The 22,287-nt window shown below is 42.8% G+C and overlaps 1 protein-coding gene across 17 annotated transcripts in view; it reads right to left on the reverse strand.

The window, feature by feature from the left end:
• Positions 1-13,300, reverse strand: part of ADD1 (adducin 1) — a 65,819-nt gene extending 52,519 nt beyond the window's left edge. For 7 of the 17 annotated variants that reach the window (XM_063457709.1, XM_063457719.1, XM_063457706.1 and 4 more), the window contains exons 1-2: positions 13,020-13,124; positions 12,970-12,989 (exon numbers count right to left, since the gene is read on the reverse strand). The gene's annotated coding sequence lies outside the window, so the exon portion shown is untranslated. Of the gene's footprint in view, positions 1-12,969; positions 13,127-13,218 lie in introns of those variants that run through there. The other 10 variants (XM_063457708.1, XM_063457707.1, XM_063457703.1 and 7 more) reach the window with 5 other exon arrangements.
• Between the last annotated feature and the right edge of the window lie 8,987 nt (positions 13,301-22,287).

The following is a 22,287-nucleotide window of genomic DNA, read 5'->3' on the forward strand; positions in this document are numbered from 1 at the left end:
TCCCCCCTCCCCTCCCCTCCCCATAGTCTTCATCCCCCCTCCCCTCCCCTCCCCATAGTCTTCATCCCCCCTCCCCTCCCCTCCCCATAGTCTTCTCTTCTCTCCCATACTGTCCCCCTCCCCTTGTCCCATAATTACTTACCTGTCTTGTAGCGTTTCTCGGCAGCACAGGGCGCACCGCGGTACTGGAACTTGAATTTCATGTTCCGGTTTCCAGCGGGACTGAAAGGAAGTGCGCACACTGAGCTGAGTGCGCACTTCCTTTCAGTCCCGCCGGAAACCGGAACATGAAATTCAAGTTCCAGTACCGCGGTGCGCCCTGTGCTGCCGAGAAACGCTACAAGACAGGTAAGTAAAACTTCATATTCGCTCCATAAGACGCACAGACATTTCCCCTCACTTTTGAGGGGAAAAAAAGTGCGTCTTATGGAGCGAAAAATACGGTATATATAATATACAACTAGAGAAACAGAAAAGGTTCTGCTCAAGTGTATACAAAATAGACTATATAATCATGACATTGTCAAAATGCCTCACTTGTCCAGGATTTTAATTACTTTTGGACATGTATGACAAATATTGCATGGAGTGAGCTATTGTTTTATAAAAGAAAAGAGGGGAAAAAAAGTTTGCAAAATATGACCTGCTGAGACTAGAAGGTTTATTCAGTCACATAAATCCAAGACCAAGACAACTACACAAAAGTATTTGTAGGAAATAGCCACCCTAAAGTATCTGAACAAGCATTTTGATACTGTTCATTTAAAGGAACACTACAGTCACCAGAACAACTACAGCTTAATGTATTTTTTCTGTTAAGTATAATCAATCCATGTAGGCATTTTCATGTAAACACTGCCTTTTCTATGTGGAGGGATACCTTCACTGTCCACTGGAGGTGCTTCCTGGGGCAGTGCTGCACAATGTGCAGCACTGCCGTTCAGCGTCTCCACACTCTGCATGGAGACACTGAATTGTCATCATAGAAATACATTGATGCAATGCATCTTTATGAGGAAGTACTGATTGGCCAAGCTGGTGTTTGGCCCCACCCCTTCCCGATTTCAGCCAATCCAAAGCATTGGATTGGCTAAAAATTAAATTCTGATGATGTCAGCAAGGAGGCAGATCAGGGGTGAGACCAGCGCCAGCAGACATGTGCGCCAATGGAAATAAGATAAGTTTATTGCTCCTAAGGGGTGGGGGAGCCAACTAAATGGTGGTTTTAACACTACAGGGTCAGGAATACATGTTTGAGTGTTCCTGACCCTATAGTGTTCTTTAATAATTTCACAGAGATTTCCAAATCTGCGTATATATTTTGTGTGTATTTTGCATTCTACTACTACCCTCAAGTACAGCAATACTCCTGATGTAGATCAGATGCTTGATAAGTTACATGGTTTTATTCCAGAAATGCCAATTTCAGCTTTCAAATTTTACGTTTTCACAGATTCCTTAACTGGGCAAATGTTGCTATTGAGCAGTAACCCCTTACAGCACTTCACCGCCATGACATACCCTTTGTAAAAAATGACAACTTGGACAATTCAATATGGGGCATTTTAAGTATTTTCACTGGGCTTTTTCATCACAAATTTCTCCAAAGATTGGCTGCCAAGTCTCATAATATTAAAAACTTTCATAATGAATATCACAGGCCTTATGCCTTATGAGTCATGGTACTTCAACGTCCCGATTTGTATTCTGTTGCATCCTAAGTACAGCATTACCCCACAAACAGTCAAGTCAACTTCTATGAAAAACCAGGAGACATGCCTAATTTTTACATGCCTTTTGGCTTGCTTCTCAGATTACTTGTTTGTTAAAGTGACACCACCTGTACCACCATACCGATTTGCACCTTACTTTGAGGCCATTTGTAACCCTAGCCAACCCGAACATCTGTTTAGTACATTGGGCTCCCTGATCACTGTGAAAACCAGTCACAAGGATCACACTGCCTTAACTGCAAGCTAGGGCAAGTGATTGCTGATACTGATCACAGGGTGATCATCCCAATAACTAGTCATATAAATTATAATGGAGGTCCGCCAGGATGGCTGCGAGCGACTGCCTTAGCATTTGTGGGGACGGCTTGGGGAACCTCCATGTGGATATTTCTTTAAAGAGTACTGAGGCGTCAAGAAAGTCTGGTCTTGAGAATGGTGACATGATCGGCTTTGACACCATGAGGCATGACAGCAGAGCTGTAAAATGTATGGCAAGCAATCTGTCCGGTTCCAATTGTGTCAAAACATTTGACAGATCAGACAACCAGGTGGAATTAATCTGTTCTACTAGAATGCATTTAATATCTTACAATTGATATTACAGACAAAACAGAAAAGAAACTGATAAAATAATATTTTAACAAATTAAATCTGCAAACAATTTACAGATGCGCTTCCTGTTCCTTTCAAAACATTAGTGTAAACCAAGCCTGTTCAGCAGGAAAAATAGTTCACCTAGTTTAGGCATTATCTTCTCCCTCTCCTTTAAAAGACCCTCTGTGAATACACAGCTGAAATCAGGATAATTGCATAAAGTGCAGTTTATTAACTCAAATACTTAACAGATTAGTCAGAGCTGCCTTTTCCTGAGCCACACTGACCTTTCTATGTGGTAGTTTGGGGAAAAGGCATTTAAGAAGAGAACACTAATGAAAAATCAGAACGAGGGCTGATTTATATATCTCAATATAGCTAGCATGCAGGAGAGAGACAATTGGACAATGACAAGAGAAAGTGAGACCATTTAAAAGACTATACTGCAGAAAAAAGGAAAAAAATACACTTTTCCACATCTTGATCTGATATACGCAAGTTATTAGCAGTAAATCTAGAAAATCTGGAACAAATGTCTGTTGTTACATTACAATAAGAGAGATATCCAGCCCATTTGCGTATAAACAACTTAATGTGCTCTGAAATAACAGCTTAGGTTGCATGCACCATGACAGGTACGTGTTAAAGTAAGAAGGCTGTTTCTCATGTTTTATACTAAAAGGGCTGCAGTGAAATGTTCACCAGTCATTCATTACCTTAAAATAGTTCCTTCTCATTTATTTACTACAATATAAATAGTTTATTATGCTATGACAGTCCATGCATCAAGAAAAAGCTTGACAAGCAACAAAGTGAGATCCAAGTAGCTCAGCAGTAAATTAGGTCACTATTACAGCTTCAGCCTCGCCCACTCGTTCTTTTTAGAAGTATGACATGGGACAGAGAGCATACTGTATATTCATATAGACTGTGATATGACCTAACACTTGGTGAGAAAAACAGTTATACCACAATTTAAGATATCCACATTATATGTCAACTATAAAATGCATTCACACAGTTTACAATGTACAACAAGGCTTCCAAGATCTTATCTTATTCTCCAGTAAAGTTAATTACACCCAATTTACACAGATTTTTCTCCCAGAATAAATTGTTTTGAATTTAAGATTACTCACTGCAGGAGCAATGAAACAAAGTCCATGTTTTTGTCTGACATGCTGATCACATTCAATGACTAGCACACAGGGAAAAATACATGTTATGACTGTTTATTTACACACACACACACACACCAACTTTTGCACATAGTAAGGGACAGTTAAAGTCAATAATGATATGTATAATTAAGTAAGATACATAATACTCCACTTTTAACACAATTGACCAAACTTCTCTAAAAAAAATACCTGGCAAGTCTTCTATCATGATTCTGACAATATATATGATGATTTCCTAAATAGTATATATGCTTAAATAAAAATAGAATCTCAAAAGAGCCTATTGAAGAAACCTTATGCTAAAATACTAAAACCTAATGGCTGGAGACTAACAAATAAATATAGCGATATCTTACTTTTATTTCAGTCTGCTGCTGCTGCCTCTGATCTGCCTGCTTGGCTGACATCATGAGAAGTGATTCTCTCTTCTCTTTCAAATAGGAAAGCACTGGATTGGCCAAGACTGTCAAGGAAGCAGATCAAGGGCAGAGCCAGCAAAAGCCAAACACAGCCCTGGCTGATCAGCATCTCCTCATAGAAATGTAGTGAATCAATGCATCTCTAAGAGGAAAGTTCAGTGTCTCCATGCAGAGGGTGGAGACACTGAATGGAAATGCTGCTCACTGTGCAGCATTGTCCCAGGAAGCACCTCTAGTAGCCATATGATGAGTGGACAGTGGAAGCATCCCTAGGCTGAAATGTAAACACTGCTTTTGTTCTCTGAAAAAAAAAAAAAAAACATGGTTTACTGCAAAAAGCCTGAAGGTAATGATTATACTCACCAGAACAAATACAATAATATGTAGTTGTTCTGGTGACTATAGTGTCCCTAGAAAGCCACCACAAAAGTATTTTAAAAATAAACTAAAAGCATAAGGAGATCACGATTAGGTTATCCACCCATAACGTCCAATGTCCCATGGGAGGGAGTCTATATCCTAAAAGGTGAGCAGCCAGCAGCTGCTCAACTGTTAACACTACATCCACTGAGCTCCATCCAATGAATCATGTCCATATGCATACTCCATCCAATGATTAATATGCAAAATTACTATATGCACTGGTATGCTAATGGTGATGTGAATTGTTTTAACTCGGAAGATGTGGTGAGACAGTGCATGGCAGATTGTAAATAGTTATATCGTTACAGCTTCCTCTTCATTATCTTTAACAGATAGGATGTCTAGTTATATGATCATACCCAAGTGAAAAGCAAATGACAATTTTTATACAAAGAGGAAATACATACAGAATATGGAGTAACAGTCAAAAGGGAAGGAAGAACTTTTTTTTTTTTGCATCCTCTACTGAAATGAACATATTTGGCTTTACAAGTTATTTCCTTCCCAGTCAGTGTTTCTGAATTGTCATGTCAAGAGCGCATTATACCACAGACATGTGAATGATAGAAATATTTCATAGAACTGCATTCTATGCCAACAGTATCCAAGATAAACATTTCCGACAATGTAAACTTTCTAGCAGTTACTTGGACCAAGGGAAACTCAACCATTTAAAAAGCTACAGAGTCATATGGAGATTTAAAAAAAAAAAAAAAAACACAACACCAATATAAACAATCCAGTCAGTAAGAACCAGTCCACATAAGAATGCCAGAATTCCGTTTTCAAAGTACCATAACCACTATTTGTGTTTAGGACGCCAGGAGTACCTTGGGACTCTCCCAGAGTAAATAAGCAAACTGTTTTAGGCCAGTTTGACAACTTTCCTTGGTCCCCAATGCTCTCACACCGTACTCTGCTTCAACTGGAAGTTATGGAGGTAATTTTTAAATTGAAGAAAAACTATAGAACAGGTCTACGATCTAATGCCATGTACATGGTTGGGTACTTGTCAAAAAGGTTAAATCAGTGGTCTAGTATCAAAAACAGATTGTCAAACCTTGTATTAAGCTATACAACATAAACTGGATTCCTAAACAGTTTCCTTCCTCTCCAAGTGAATAATGTAGCTTTATATTTTTGGACAAAATAAACATCTATGCTGTACACACGATCCAAGGAACTAAAAGGATTATGGTCACTTTTTATCATTTAGAATTCCAGCAGGTATGCCCTTAACAGTATACTGGGAAACTGCACAATTCAAGATGAAAACCCTCTAAGTGTGTGAAGATTAAGGTCAAGAAATGAGTTTTGTCTGAGTGTCCCAAAATAGGTTTTTATTTTGGTGTTTTTAAGTGGAGGCATTATCACCATTATGGAATGACTTTAGCACAGTTTGGTGCACTTGTTCCTGCATAATAGTATGATAGTCATTAGCTATTTTCAGACAATGCAATTCACAGCTGAAACTATTCTTGTGAATGTACAGCTTTTATTGATACAGGGTCACAGAGGAATGTATTAAATTCCATGTCAAATGAGCACTCTAAGCAAGATAATCAAAACTGCTCCAGCTCAGTGTATACTGGTCAAGCTGCCAAGAAGCTACAAGTGCTGTCTCCCACTCATTTTGTCAATATGCTTGGAGACAGGGGGTGGGGTGAGGGATTAACCCCTTAAGGACCAAACTTCTGGAATAAAAGGGAATCATGACGTGTCACACACGTCGTGTGTCCTTAAGGGGTTAATAAAATATTCTGTCCAACCTGTACAATAGTGGTAAAACGAGAGCACTGAGCTAACCTGTCTCCACCATGCAAAGCTTACCACTATCAGTTTGACTAGAATTGATATTGATAATGCATTAATATAAATTTCACATAAAGTTGGCAGAAAAGGAGGCAATATTTTGGGACATTTAGCACGTATTCTGTAAAATATCTCCACGTGACATAAAAGGTAATTCATTTTGAGATTGATCTCATTGCAATTAAATAATTTTTGATTTTTTTTGTTTGCAACAGATGGACCTGCAATTTAACACTAGCTACATGGCCATTAAATCAAGAAAGGAGTTAATTTACCCAAAATATTGGTAAACAAGTGAAAATGTTTTGGTTATGCTACAGAAAGGTGGGGGATTACAAAAATATAAAATCCTACAAGTGACATTTTCTTTTAAATGTTTCAGCACAAAATACATAAGGAAACATAGTTCCTCGGCCTTCATATCCTCCTGTCTGTATAGGACATCTCACTGCAGTCACATTTCCACTACCTGATTATATAAGGATTTCAATGCATTTGTTTTGATTAATCTTCTGCTGTTTCCCCTCTACTTATGCATTCCATGCTATATCTCTTTTGATAAGTCGCTATAAGTATGTTGCTTTTTCATGTCCCACAAACAAAAAGGTGTCTGACATGCTCTTTATTGAATAGACTTTGTAATACTATTTAACTTGGTGTGAGAGCTAATGCCTAAATAAAAAAAGAAGTTGATGGCAAAAAAAACAGAAACAAAGGCACAGCTTAAATATAATAAATGGAACAATCCAAGCACCATACAGCCTGCTGTAGAGTTTATTCCATAACACTGTAATTTGTCACACCATTTTGGAATGGTTTGACAATTTACCTGGCCCTTTGTCAGTCTCATTGTGGCCGCACAGCCTGCTTCTGGATTTTCCTTGTGGAAGAATTTAGTTAGCTCCACTGACCGAAGCAGGGCTTTGCAATTAGTTTTTACAGCATCAGCCAGGCAAAACAGTTTGACAAAAAAAAACACTAAGAGGGTGTTGGGGCACTAAAGCAGGATGTAGTGGCTATGGCGCTTGAGTGCTTCTTTACTATAAGAGGACAGGAGACATGTACTAGTACAATGCTTCTCACAGCTATGGAGCTTTTAAAACGTAAAGTGAAGTGTGGCTAAAGAAAGGAATCCGCATATACTAAGAAAATGATGAACTGTGTTGTTTAAACTTTAATAAACATGACTAAGTCTCCGAATAATACGTTTTCATTTTGATCATGATTTTAGATTATTCTTGACACCCCCCCACCTTCCTCTTTAACCCGTTAACGCCGTTACGGCGTTCCATGCCGTCCCCATTATAATGGGCTTTAAAGCCGTTGCGGCGGCATGGAACGCCGTAACGGCTTTGAGCCCCAGGAGGTAAGTTATACTTACCTCCGCCGCGATCCTCTTCTGGGGGGCTGCCTGACAGCCCAGGCAGCCCTCCCACGGCAAATGAGGCCCCCGAGGGCCATGTGATCGCTCTCAAAGAGCGATCACATGGCCCCCTATAGCTGGCTATGGATCTGCCTGCAGGGGGACTGTCTAAAATATCAGACAGTCCCCCTGCTGGTAAGAAAGTATAAAAAAAGAAATTAAACATGTTAAAAAATAAATTGAAAATATTTTTATATATATATAATATGTATATATATAATATATATACATATTATATATATGTAACGTCATACAAAGTGTATTTTAATACTAATATAAGTATATATATTAGCATTAAAATACACTTAGAATGATGTTACATATATATAATATGTATATATATTATATATATAATAGATGTACATATATATATTATATATATATATACGTATAATTAAAATAATAAATAAATAAAATAATAAAATAAATAAATAAAATATTGAAACAAAATTTAATATAAATTATATATTCATATGTAATTTCATTCTAACTGTATTTTGTTATTAATATATATATATTGGTAACAAAATACACTTAGAATGACATTCTATATATATCTATCTATATATAAAATACAAATAACCGCAAATATATATATATAGATAAATACATATAATTACATAAAAGATTACATTAGTATACACGTAGAATTTAAATACATATATATGTATATATATTAAAATTCTACATGTATATTTAAATAATCTTTTAACATAATTATGTGATTTGATTAATTAAAATTTGATTGACATGCCTGACAACACAGGGAGAAAGTGCAGAGAATTTAATTTGCAAGCACTATATTTGACCCTGTAATACTCCACGACACCATAAAACCTGTACATAGGGGGTACTGTTTTACTCGGGAGACTTCGCTGAACTCAAATATTAGTGTTTCAAACTGGTAAATTGTATTACAACGATGATATTTTAAGTAAAAGTGAAGTTTTTTGCATTTTTTACAAACAAACGGCACTTTTATGGACTATATTATTGTTGTAATATGTTTTACTGTTTTAAAACACTAATATTTGTGTTTAGTGAAGTCTCCCGAGAATAACAGTACCCCCCATGTACAGGTTTTATGGTGTTTTGGAAAGTTAGAGAGTCACATATAAGGCTTGCGTTTCATTTTTTTCACATTGAAATTTGCTAGATTGGTTATGTTGCCTTTGAGAGCGTATGGTAGCCCAGGAATGAGAATTACCCCCATGATGGCATACCATTTGCAAAAGTAGACAACCCGAGGTATTGCAAGTGGGGTATGTCCAGTCTTTCTTAGTAGCCACTTAGTCACAAACACTGGCCAAATATTCGTTTTTTGCTTTTTTCACACAAAAACAAATATGAACGCTAACTTTGGCCAGTGTTTGTGACTAAGTGGCTACTAACAAAGACTAAACATACCCCACTTTCAATACCTTGGCTTGTCTACTTTTTCAAATGGTATGCCATTATGGGGGTAATTCTCATTCCTGGGCTACCACACCGTCTCAAAGGTAACATTACTAATCTGGCAAATTTCAATTTGAAAATGGAACGTTCTATATTTGACCCTGTAACTTTCCAAAACAACATAAAACCTGTTAATGGGGGATACTGTTGTACTCGTGAGACATCGCTGATTCCAAATATGTGCATTTTGTTGCAGTAAAACCTAACAGTATTATGACATTTACAGCTAAAATGTGAGGCGGAACTACACATTTTTAAAAAATAAATAAATTTCTCACAGTTTTTTATTTTATTCATAATAAATTATATTCCATATATGAATAGTTAATGGTAAATTAAAGCCCTGTTTCTCCTGAACAAAATGATATATAATAAGTGTGGGTGCATATAATATGAAAGAGGGGAACTACGGGTGAACAGACATATAGCGCAAATTCCAGTTTTTGTTTACGTTTTGTTTTGATCAGAACGTGCACTATTGACTCCGTCCTGAAGGGGTTAAATGACTTTTAGCCATTGTTTGTTTCCTTGTGTGTGTGTAAACTAAACAATTCCCCCTCCCCCCCCCCCCAAAAAAAACACCACAAGAGACAAATAGGTTCCACTTTAGAAGATCTGTAGGACAAACTGCACTAGCTGATCAACTGTCTGATTGCTCTAGTCTAAATGACTATTGTGTGCTGATAAAAAATATCAGAGATCAAACTGTTTAAAAATGATCCTACCTGGCACCACTATATAGATTTACGCATGTGCTTAGACTCAGATTCTCCTTTTCCATTTTATATTCTTCAATATGCTGAATGTGAAAACTGCCATTTTCTGGGGCATAACGGTCCTGAGAGCAGCAATACATACTCTGCTTGGCTGCACACAGGTCGGAATCAAATAATTTTAAATACAAAAACAACCAAAAATTTTTACAAATGTAATACCCATGTTGTAAACTGAACACCCTAATGAAAGAGAACCATCGCATTCCTCCACATATGATTCCAAACATGCAAATTATGCAGCAGCTACTTTACAATACATCAAACACCAACCCACACACAGACCTCCCACACACACACACTTTAACACCCAATGTAGAGCACATCTCGTTCCAAGTATAATCATTACATATAACTACAAAGTGTAAAAACTAATGTTGTAGAGATCATGGATCCTGGGTACATTTAAATAACATGTAAACTATTGATACTAATCTTGCTTTCAGATTTGATACATTTTTTTTTCTTCTAGTTTCAAGATAATAAATAAATGACTGAAAAACCAAAGATGAGGAATTATACACACCCAAAACCCATCAGCTACATCATAAGGTATGCTGTATTTCTCCACAACCAAAACATAAGGGTACTTACACCACACCTCCGCTAGCACAGTAATAACATCCCAGACCTAGCTACCACAAGTATTGGATGATTACTCATTACTGAATTTATTTACACATATTGTCATTGAATGCCAGTTAACAATATGCAAGGCACTTGTTTATACAACACAAACACATTTAAATCCAATAACAGGTCACCCAATCCATCAATTATTGCATTGGATTTATCTGCTTGCAGAATATACAGCCACATCATTAGCAAAATATGAAACTGTAAAAGACTGTCCTGCAGCCATCTGAGCATCATAGGAACAGTAGTTGACAACAGACGGTGTACCAAAAGTTGACCATCACAAGTGTCACTGGCTTGTACGGAAAATGTGTTACCCAGCATCCTGTCATTCCTCTGCAGTGAATATTTCCCTACAAGTGTATTATGAGGCTTCACACTATTCCTCAGATGGGCCTGCTAACCATCCGATGTGTAACCAACATGTTTATAACCAAGAGCTAAGGATATGTCTCTTTTGTCAATACATTATAAAAACACACAGCCTCACAGATTATAAGCATAGTAAAACCCACCCATAGTGAAACAAATTTTACTGAAACCCCCATTGCATCATTTACAGCCCATTGTACATCCTGTACCACCCCATTTTTATTTTCTCCACACCCAGCAAATTTTGCTTCCTCTGCATTACTATCAGATACAGTCAATAAAACCGACATCTTAAACACACTGTGCAGGGCCAACAATTATCTAGAATTTAACACCAATATACATCTCCAATTACACTATGGTGTAGAATGAATAACAAAATAGTCAATACAAGTGTGAAACACCCTGTAATTATGTAATTGACATGACTCTACATGGTAGACTGTACCAACCCTCAACTTTCACTCCACAAGACAACAATCACATATCAACATACTGTCAGTTAACATTAATGCTTTGCTATGCTAGTCTTAACCAATATCAGTAAGCCCCCATAATTAGAAGAGTGTACATCAATGGGCATCTCACCAACTCATTCCCAATGATGCATTTTAAACACCCATCAGTAAGTAAAAATCACCAATCAGCAATAGGCAACTCATGTCACAAACCTCAACATGTACCGCCAGGACAGACAGTAGCCCCCTCCTCACCACTGAGCCCCCCCTCTTTCCCCCCCCCCCCGCACCAGCCACAACCGCTGTGCACCCGCACCGGAGCACCAGCCACAACAACTGTGCACCCCCTCCCCCGCGCACCAGCCAAAACCACTGTGCACCTGCACCCGCCCACCAGCCACAACAACTGTGCAACCCCTCCCCCGCGCACCAGCCACAACCACTGTGCACCAGCCACATCAACTGAGCTCCCCCCCCACCAGTCACATCAACTGAGCTCCCCCCACCAGTCACAACCACTGAGCTCGCGTCACAACCACTGAGCTCCCCCCCACCAGTCACAACCACTGAGCTCCCCCCCACCAGTCACAACCACTGAGCTCCCCCCCACCAGTCACAACCACTGAGCTCCCCCCCACCAGTCACAACCACTGAGCCCCCCCCCCACCAGCCACAACAACTGTGCAACCCCTCCCCCGCGCACCAGCCACAACCACTGTGCACCAGCCACATCAACTGAGCTCCCCCCCACCAGTCACAACCACTGAGCTCCCCCCCACCAGTCACAACCACTGAGCCCCCCCCCCCCCACACACACCAGTCACAACCACTGAGCTACCCCCCTACACAACCTACAGAAGTCAATTACCCATATGTCATCCACTATTAGTAGGCATCCGCTGTAACCTGCAACTCTAAGCAATTCGTCAGCTTCTTCCCCGAATTACATGTGTTTACCCTCTCTGCCAGTCCAGTGTGACCATCCCTGCTGTAACATCACTAAGCAGCACTCTGTCCCCAGTCCCCAGCCTGCAGCCAGGGACCAGTCCCCAGCCTGCAGCCAGGGACCAGTCCCCAGCCTGCAGCCAGGGACCAGTCCCCAGCCTGCAGCCAGGGACCAGTCCCCAGCCTGCAGCCAGGGACCAGTCCCCAGCCTGCAGCCAGGGACCAGTCCCCAGCCTGCAGCCAGGGACCAGTCCCCAGCCTGCAGCCAGGGACCAGTCCCCAGCCTGCAGCCAGGGACCAGTCCCCAGCCTGCAGCCAGGGACCAGTCCCCAGCCTGCAGCCAGGGACCAGTCCCCAGCCTGCAGCCAGGGACCAGTCCCCAGCCTGCCCTTTCCCCAACCTGCACCCAGAGACCAGTCCCCATCCCCAACCTGCAATCAGGGACCAGTCCCCCTTTCCCAGCCTGCACCCAGGGACCAGTCCCCATCCCCAACCAACAGGTTTCACCCTCAATGCCAGCAATGTGAGTACCCCCTGCAACACCCAGCAGATGCTAGAGTCTTGTGTGCCACCCAACTGCCATCCCATGTCAGGATCCACAGCTGCCACCCTAGGCCACAGAGCAGCCCCAGCCCTGGGTGACAGAGCCAGGACATGGTGGGCACAGTCATGCCAGGCTCCCCGACCCCCATGCCAGGCTCCCCATGCCATGCAGTACCGGGGCCATGCAGCCAGGGCCACCTACCGTCTCGGTGAGAGCTGAGGGCCCGGTGTGCTCCGGGGGAGGAAGGCAGAGCCCGCCCTGGGTATCAGTGTGCAGTGCAGCCTCCCTGGGCCTCTCCTCGGTAATATGTCCGCTCCTTCCCCCTCCACTGGGATTGTATGGACCCCCTCCCTCTGCGCATGAACAGCTCTCCCACCCCTCCCCTTCCAACACAGGGGGCCGGACCCGGCCCGAGGGCGGCGATTAGCGCACAGTACTGGGCCGAGTTACCTCACACCCCTCTCACACAGGCCGCAGACCGCCTGACAGCCGGCTCCACAGCGCCCCCCGCCGCTCACACAGCCAATAACACAGCCTCTCACCGCCCGTCACTCAGCCGCAGCCACGCCCACTCCCGGCCCTGCACTCCGCCGCGATAACACGGGCGCGGCCTTGCAGGCGAGCAACATCAAGGGAATTGATTGGCCGCCAGCGGCTCGGGGCAGACCATGGGGCGCGCTGATTGGCTGGCTGCAGAAGGCGGGAAAAGAGGCGGACCGGTGACGGAGAGTTTAACTTTCATGTCACACAAATATTATCTACTGCTATAGTAAAAATGTGAAAACACAGTGTCATCAACTGGGGCGTCCTCCAAATCCTATAAAATAATAAAAAAAATTAAAAATGGTACACTGGTGTAATATCCTTCCCATTTATTAATATAGCCTTCCCATAAACATTCACAGAACAAATTGAGAAACAGTGAAAATAGGGGAGCTCTTCACAAATAAAATAAAATAAAAAAATCAATAATTTCCACACTGGGGAACACATTTCTCCACATTCCCAATTTACCACGAAATTGCAAATATGTTACAACAAATCATATAAACAGATAAATAAATAAAACCACAATGTCATATGTTGTGTCACAAATCCATCATGTCATCTTGAGAAATTAAGCATGTTTTCAATATTAAAAATGATACAATAATCGGGGGGCCTGGCTGCCGACCAAGATGGCCGCATGCAGAGTGTGCTCCGTGTAAAATACTCCAGCAAAGCCCTAATTCAGAACTTTTCCCTCAGCATACTTGACTATCTGCAGGCAGGCAGAAGCGGACTTCAACTCTGCAACACCTGGCAGATTTCTGGGCACAAAATGAGCAGACTGTTCTCGACACACAACTGCGGCCTACACAGAGGGGCTGGCGTGGAAGAAGCGGCCGATCTTCCTGCTGGCTATCCGGCTGCTAGAGGTGGACACAACAAGGGTTCCCGGCTCCAGCACCCACACCGTACTCACAACCACCCGGTGGCCATGCGACCTTGCACACGTCCCTGCTGGAAGAATCGGCGGGAGCCAAGATGGCGGGCGCAGGTCCTCACACCGTGCTACAAGACCCGAAAAACACAACACTCGCAAAGCTGATTGTAATATTCACAAAATTTTGGCGTAAGCTCGAGGAGAGGCAACGGAGTGCCAGCATGCAAGGCTACTCACCTCCGGCAGCAGCTACAAAGAGCCGAAACCAGCCCGCACCTAAAGCACTGGAGGCCCACGGACGGGTAACCTCCACTCGGCGACCACACACCACAGGGGTCTGCCGCTCATCGGTAATCACACAAGCATTTACTCGCATTAAGAAGCGGAGGACAGTCCGTTAGACGAAAAAAGTCATAGCAAAGCCGACTCACCTGCAATGCCTCGTTAAGTTACAGCCCACCAGGCGAACTACTGCTGCTTCGCTGAAAGTGGGGAGGCCTGCCAGGGGATGCCAACTGGCTGAACCCTACCATCAACGGCACAACTCGCACCCTGTGAGAGATCTGGTTCATCAAAAGGAAAAGCACCAAGGAGGAGGGCTGCTGTCCCACATGATGGTCAACGCTACTCCCCAAGCCTGTACTTACCTGAGTTCACCAGAGACAAACAAAGCCTTGCACTTCCCTTGCCTGACTCGACACTCCACTGACCGGGACCCACTGAAGGGCATTGGGTTGCTGCAAACACAGGGCCATACCCTGCCACAGGTCTCCCACCACGCTAGGCCACACATAGCAGTACTTAATCCAGCTAGTTTAGCTTGCTTTTTTCCATTGCTAGCTACTTAACACTCCTGGCAGAGCAGGCCCCCAGTACTGTTAATATGCTCCATTGTTTTATATTGCTTTTTTGCTTATTCTGTTATCAGTTAGTTAAGGCTGTATAATTGGTGTCAAGGGCCATTGGCATATCTCTGGTGTGTAACCCCCAACATGATAAAACATGAATCTAAGTCAGACCTTCTGTTTAGATCAACAGTTTAGCTTGTTTATTAAACTTATACAAATGTGCACAATCCTCAAATGCTATGACACAACTTTTTGATGTACAATAACAAAAAATGATACAATAATCAACATATCAAAATGGTTTGTTAAATTGTAGCAAAAATAAAAAATAAAGAGTTTCTGGACAGTAAACGGTAAGCCACCATCCACAGGGGTCAGCCCCCCCACTCCAATCCCCAAATCCCTCTTTTTGCAGCTAAGGAAATACATTTATATTGGGGATAAAGGAATTGGGGGATACAAACTGCACCCGAGATATGGGTGTCCCCAGTCCGGGGTGGCCACACAGGGCAGAGAAGAAGGTCAGTAGACGTGAGTCAAAGACAGTTTGCTCACGTGATAAAAGAACAAAATTAAATTAAGATGTAAACATGTTAAAAAGTCCCTCCAAATCTCACCCCTGAAAATGTGTTTGTCATTGGGAGTGCCAGATAGTAGCATATATAATAAGAACAAATAAAAGAGAAACATTTGGATAAGGTAGGTAAAGTCGTGATGTACAGGGATATACAAAGTTCGGCATTCCAAAACATTTTAAAAAATACACAACCAAGTATAGAGGAGAAAATAAAACAAAGCAAAAAGTTAAACATACGTTTATACGTTCAAACCATTAGCCCTTGTCCGGACAATGGACACAAACTATAGAAATGACAGAGGCCTTTATTGCCTCTTGTAAAAGGTAAGGTACTAGTTGGAGCTATGAGGCAGATACTTGGACTTGGTGATATGGCAATGAGCCATGAACTAGTAGCACATACAATAAGATAGTGCTGGACCCACATGTCCTCTTAAAACCGTGTGCTACTAAAAGTGAAAACTAGCGGGCCTGTTAATCCTCCTAACCACAGATAAGCAACAATAACTTGTCAACACCACAGAATGCCCCCCCTCCCCCCCACGCAACCTCTGCCATAGTTGTATGAGTAGGGCCAGTGCAAGGATTTTTGCCTACACAGGCAAAGACTTGTTATGCTGCCCCTCCTCCTCTCCCTGGTTATCCCCCCAAAAATGCATCTTCATCTGTGTTTCCCATAATACTTACCCCCTCATTTTTGTATCCTCTCATGTGTGTATCTCTTACACGCCCCCTTGTGTGTCTCTTACTTCCCTCCAGCTCCTTTGTGTGTCTCTTACTCCCCTCCAGCCCCTTTGTGTGTCTCTTACTACCCCAGCCTCTTTGTGTGTTTCTTTCTCCCCTTTCCTATTTCCTCTGTATATCTCTTCCACCCTGCCCCTTTTGTGTCTTTCTTTCTCCCCTTCCCTAACCTCTCTATGTCTCTTTCTCTCCCAGCCCCTCTGTGTGTCTCTTCGCCCCAGCACCTCTTTTTTTCTCCCCCACCTCAGATCCACATCCACTCTTCGTAGCTTACTATTCTCCTCCCGATTCAAACCCTTAGAGCAGAGCATAAGTTGATCTTATGGATGGGCTTAGTGCATTCAATTTAAATTAATTTGTTGTTCCACCTCCTCTACCTTTTCTAGGCTCTTCCAATATCTGTAACTAAAACAGACCGTGACAGTTTACAAATGCACATAGACCGAATTATATGGAATAAAAGGAGACAAAGTATAGCTAAAAAATTATTATACAGGCCACTGGAAAAAAAAAAAAAGATTAGGGTTACCTAAAATGGTTATGTATTACTATGCGGCCCAATTAACCCAAGTTGTCGTGTGGCATACCCCACCTGGTGTTAGACAATGAGTGGATCTACTTAAATAGTGGCTGTGATACTCACAAAGAGCAATCCTGAAAACTCAATGTCCAGCCATCCACAATCCTCTCAGGATCTGGGATAGGAACAAAGATAAACTTAGCCTCTCAGGCATTCCTTCACCTATGGCTTCTTATTTAAGGAATAGAGATTATCCACCTAGATGTGTCCACAGGATATTGGGAGTCTGGATGAGGTGGGAATACATCATATTTATCATTTATGGGAAGGAAACCCACCAATAGAATGAGAAGCTGTCTGAGAAAGTCTAACTGACCCCCAGGGATTTATTCAGATATGTCCAGGTTAGGGAATATGCCACAAAAGATGGGGTGAAAAAGATAGCAAACATGAACTTACCATTTTTTGAAAGATAATGCAACTAAGATAGTGTGCCCAAAGGGCTGATTTCCTCTATATACAGCTATACCTGTTCATACTCAATGGTGTGGGACAGGGCCAGATTAACATAGGGGCTAATGGAGCTGCAGCTCCAGGCCCAGGCCCATGGAATAGGCCAATAAAAAAAAAAAAAAAGTTTTTATTTTTTATTTTATTTTTTTACACACTACTCTTAGGTTTACCGTGTTATACCGAAAATAAGACCAGGTCTTATATTAATTTTAGTCACAAAAAACACACTAGGGCTTATTTTCAGGGTAGGGCTTATTTATTTACGGTACCGGTATGTACATTGAACAACATTTAAACAACATTTAAACAACATTTCTTCAAATACCGGTACAGTCATCTTCATTTTCCTTTGAACCATTGATCCTAATCTCTCATTTACAGCAATATATGGTACAGTAGCTCTCCCTACTGTAAACAACATTTATTCAATTACAATCATGTCATCTTCTTCTGGAATATCATCATAACTCTCCAAACCCTGATTGCCAGCCTGAATTTCTTGCATCTCCATTTCCTTTTGAACCATTGGGCCTAATCTCTCATGTAAAGCAATATAGCTCTCCTTAACCCCTTAAGGACCAAACTTCTGGAATAAAAGAAAATCATGACATGTCACACATGTCATGTGTCCTTAAGGGGTTAAACGAGTACTTCTTGTCCATGTAGCCTGCTCGTAGTGCTTTGGCAACACAGCTGTAGGTGATTTTATCCCATAAATTCTTCACCCATGTCACGACCTCTAGCAGTTTAGGCTTCACAAAGTTTCCACGCTGATTTCTGACCAATCTATTTTCAGTGTATTCATTGATTTCTGTGCGCAAATGGTCCTTGAATGGTTTGTTTATTGCAATATCAAGAGTTTGGAGATAAGCAGTCATTTCTGCGGGAATCATTACTTGATCTGTTCTTCTCTCTGCAAGGAAGTTCTCCATGTCTTTTGCGCGGTGAGTGCTGGCTGAATCCCAGACTAGCAGACCTCTCAGAACAAGTGGCAGCATTAAATCGATCCACTTTCTTATAACTGCTTGTGTGCACCAGGCTTTTTCTGTTTCAAGAACATAAATGCATGAAACGCGTTCAATCTTATCTTTCTTGCCCTTTGCGATAATTAGAGGTGTGGCTTTTGTTCCATCCAGACGAATTGCCAAAACACAAGTAACACGTGCAATTTCATAACCAGTGGAGGGAACATAGATTGAGGAGGCTCCCCTCTGATCAATTGTCGTTTGAGATCCTTGGCCCACATACACTACAGTTTCATCCATCGCAATCATGTTGGAGAGTTGGTATTTAGAAAAGTCTATGCCATCAATAAAGAACTTGAATGCAAGTGAACGTTTAACAACTTCATTATCTTCCAGCTTGAACAGTGTTGTCGATCTTCTTAGAGACAGTTCATATCGCTTAAGGAAGCCATCCAGCCAGTGGTGTGATGCTTTGAAATCGTCTGTGGATATGTCAAATTGTGGTGCCATTTCAAGGGCAAATGCTTGAATATCAGCCCTGCACACAACCAAAGTCTTTGCTCTCTTGTCAGCAATCCATTCACAGATGACATCTTCCAGCTCAAGATATAATGGCTGGCGACCTGATCCACACTTGCGCTTCTTAGCATTTCCCTCGTCCACCTTTTGACTGAGGTTACCATACTCTGCTCGCCATTTTCGGACCATTCGGAGATCTAACTTCATCTCTTTGCAGAAAGTGGTCAGATTCTTGCCGTGGGAGTCCTCCACGATTCCTTTCTTGTACTCGACAGAATAGCTCTTTCTCTTTGCACTCATCTTGTCTGGGGATCAAAATACCGTACTGTATTAATACCGTATACAGTACGCATAAAGTGCACAAAAAGTCTGAAGTCTGGCTGGTTGTTGCTTTAAGAAAAATCCTGTTCCTTTAAAGCATGATAAAGAACACTGTGTCATTTATCCCTCTCTATTTTCTAAAAAAAAACTGTTAAAATCTAATAATTCTGTGTCCTGTCTTCCCCTCAGGTGTCCCCCCACCACCACCACCACCCCCCTTATCATGTCGGGAGGCAGGAGTCCGTTTTTTTTTCCCTTTACATTCTCTGTTTTTTTGATGATCAATTCTGGTACTGTGGTTCAGTGCATACATAACGGTAACGGTGTGAGATATTCTGGTGTACCTAATGTAACACACAGAGGAGAGGGAGATAGACTGGCACTCAGCTGCTCAAAAAACTGGAATCAATAGGGATTCATTAAAAACCTATGTGGAAGAAGGGTAAAAACACTCTAAAATTCAATATAGATAATGAGATTAGGTGTGTGGGTCCAGGAGCTGGCTGGTGACTACTGGCTATAGTGTATAAATATAGAGTATAATAATGTGTATATACCAGATGGAGACAGGTTGGTACCGTATATAAGGTGTCTTGTACCTTTAAGTGCTAATATTACGTAATACCCCTTTAAGTGCAATAGGAAAGGCTGAATGAAAAAAGAAAAAAAAAAGGGAATAATAATAATACGGTAAATACCAGTAAAAATAAATAGATAAAAGAATATAGATAAAAATCAAGATAACATGGAAGATATAATAAATAAAGAAGAAGAGAGAAAGAAATAAACAAATGAATTAGGAAATTGGAAGACAACACTAAGACTGCATAAAACAAAAAACAAACAGCTTTATTCTTTTTTATGATTACCGTACCGGTAGAAGAAGAAGTTCAGCTGTGATGACGTCAGCCCGCTCCGTGCACTAAAGAGGGAGGGGGGCGCAGATGTCCGCGGGAGGAGAGGAGGAAAAAGAAGAGCCAAGATCCCTGGCTGACGCGCGCACAGGAGGAAGCAGCAGCAGACATCAGCCGGGAGGAGAGAAGAGGACCTCCGGCGGGGCAGCGGTGGGTGCAAACAAGTTTTCCACGTACCGGTAGATTGCCTAGGTCTTATTTTCCGGGTAGGGCTTATATTGCAGCCCACCCCAATAATCCAGCTAGGGCTTATTTTCGGGGTAGGGTGTATTTTCAGGGAAACACGGTACCACCTGACTGGTATTTTACTGGCACAGCTGGTATTTGAGACTGTCTGGCCATGCCGGTATTGCAGTAATACCGGCAATACAAATGCAGATATTTTTCTCAGTATAAACAGAGATTACTCTGCAATACCAGCACCAGCCAGTAGGTGTCACTGTGTGTGGAGAGAGGCAGGGATAGGAAGTTACAGCATATCCCTCCCTGCCTCTCTCTACTCCCTGACCCGCGGGGGAGCAGCTACACATCACAGAGAGTCCACATAGCAGCTCCCAGCCTGCAGAAACAGCCTACAGCTCAGGGAAGTGAGGGATGAGGGGAAAAGCAGCAGGGAGACATGGGGACACTGAGAGACATGGGGATGCTGAGACACATGGGTACGTTGTCAGACATAGGGAAATTGGGAGACACATTGGGACACAGTGTCCCCATGTCTCCCCATGTCCCCATGTCTCCCAGCCAGTGTCCCTAGTGTCTCAGTGTCCCCATGGCTCCCAGTGTCTCCTAGTCTCCCAGTGTCTGTCTCCATGTCGATCAGTGTCCCTAGTGTCCCCATGGCTCCCAGTGTCCCCAAATGTCTGTCACCATGTCTCCCAGCCAGTGTCCCTAGTGTCTCAGTGTCCCCACGTCTCCCTGTGTCCCTATGTCTCCCAGCCAGTGCCCCTAGTGTCTCAGTGTCCCCATGTCTCCCAGTGTCTGTGTCCCCATGTCTCTCAGTGTCCTTATTGTCCCCATGTCTCCCAGTGTCCCCAAATGTCTGTCCCCATGTCTAAGTACACAAGTGCCCCCATGTCTCCCAGTGTCCTCAAGTGTCTCAGTGTCCCCATGCCTCCCAGTGTCTCCTAGTCTCCCAGTGTCTGTCTCCATGTCTATCAGTGTCCCTAGTGTCCCCATGGCTCCCAGTGTCCCCAAATGTCTGTCCCCATGTCTCCCAGCCAGTGTCCCTAGTGTCTCAGAGTCCCCATGTCTCCCAGTGTCCATATGTCTCCGAGCCAGTGTCCCTACTGTCTCAGTGTCCCCATGTCTCCCAGTGTCTGTGTCCCCATGTCTCTCAGTGTCCTTATTGTCCCCATGTATCCCAGTGTCCCCAAATGTCTGTCCCCATGTCTAGGTCCACAAGTGCCCCCATGTCTCCCAGTGTCCTCAAGTGTCTCAGTGTCCCCATGCCTCCCCATGGCTCCCAGGGTCTCCTAGTCTCCCAGTGTCTGTCTCCATGTCTATCAGTGTCCATAGTGTCTCCATGGCTCTCAGTGTCCCCAAATGTCTCCCAGCCAGTGTCCCTAGTGTCTCAGTGTCCCCATGTCTCCCAGTGTCCCTATGTCTCAGAGCCAGTGTCCCTAGTGTCTCAGTGTCCCCATGTCTCCCACTGTCTGTGTCCCCATGTCTCTCAGTGTCCTTATTGTCCCCATGTATCCCAGTGTCCCCAAATGTCTGTCCCCATGTCTATGTCCACAAGTGTCCCCATGTCTCCCAGTGTCCTCAAGTGTCTCAGTGTCCCCATGTATCCCCATGGCTCCCAGTGTCTCCTAGTCTCCCAGTGTCTGTCTCCATGTCTATCAGTGTCCCCATGTCTCCCAGTTTCCCCAAATGTCTGTCCCCATGCCCCCCAGCCAGTGTCCCTAGTGTCTCAGTGTCCCCATGTCTCCCAGTGTCCCTATGTCTCCCAGCCAGTGTCCCTAGTGTCTCAGTGTCCCCATGTCTCCCACTGTCTGTGTCCCCATGTATCCCAGTGTTCCCAAATGTCTGTCCCCATGTCTATGTCCACAAGTGCCCCCATGTCTCCCAGTGTTCTCAAGTGTCTCAGTGTCCCCATGCCTCCCAGTGTCCCCTAGTCTTCCAGTGTCTGTGTTCCCATGTCTCTCAGTGTCCCTAGTGTCTTAGTGTCCCCAAATG

The sequence above is a fragment of the Pelobates fuscus genome, chromosome 6 (assembly GCF_036172605.1).
Source record: "Pelobates fuscus isolate aPelFus1 chromosome 6, aPelFus1.pri, whole genome shotgun sequence".
Lineage (NCBI taxonomy): Eukaryota > Metazoa > Chordata > Amphibia > Anura > Pelobatidae > Pelobates > Pelobates fuscus.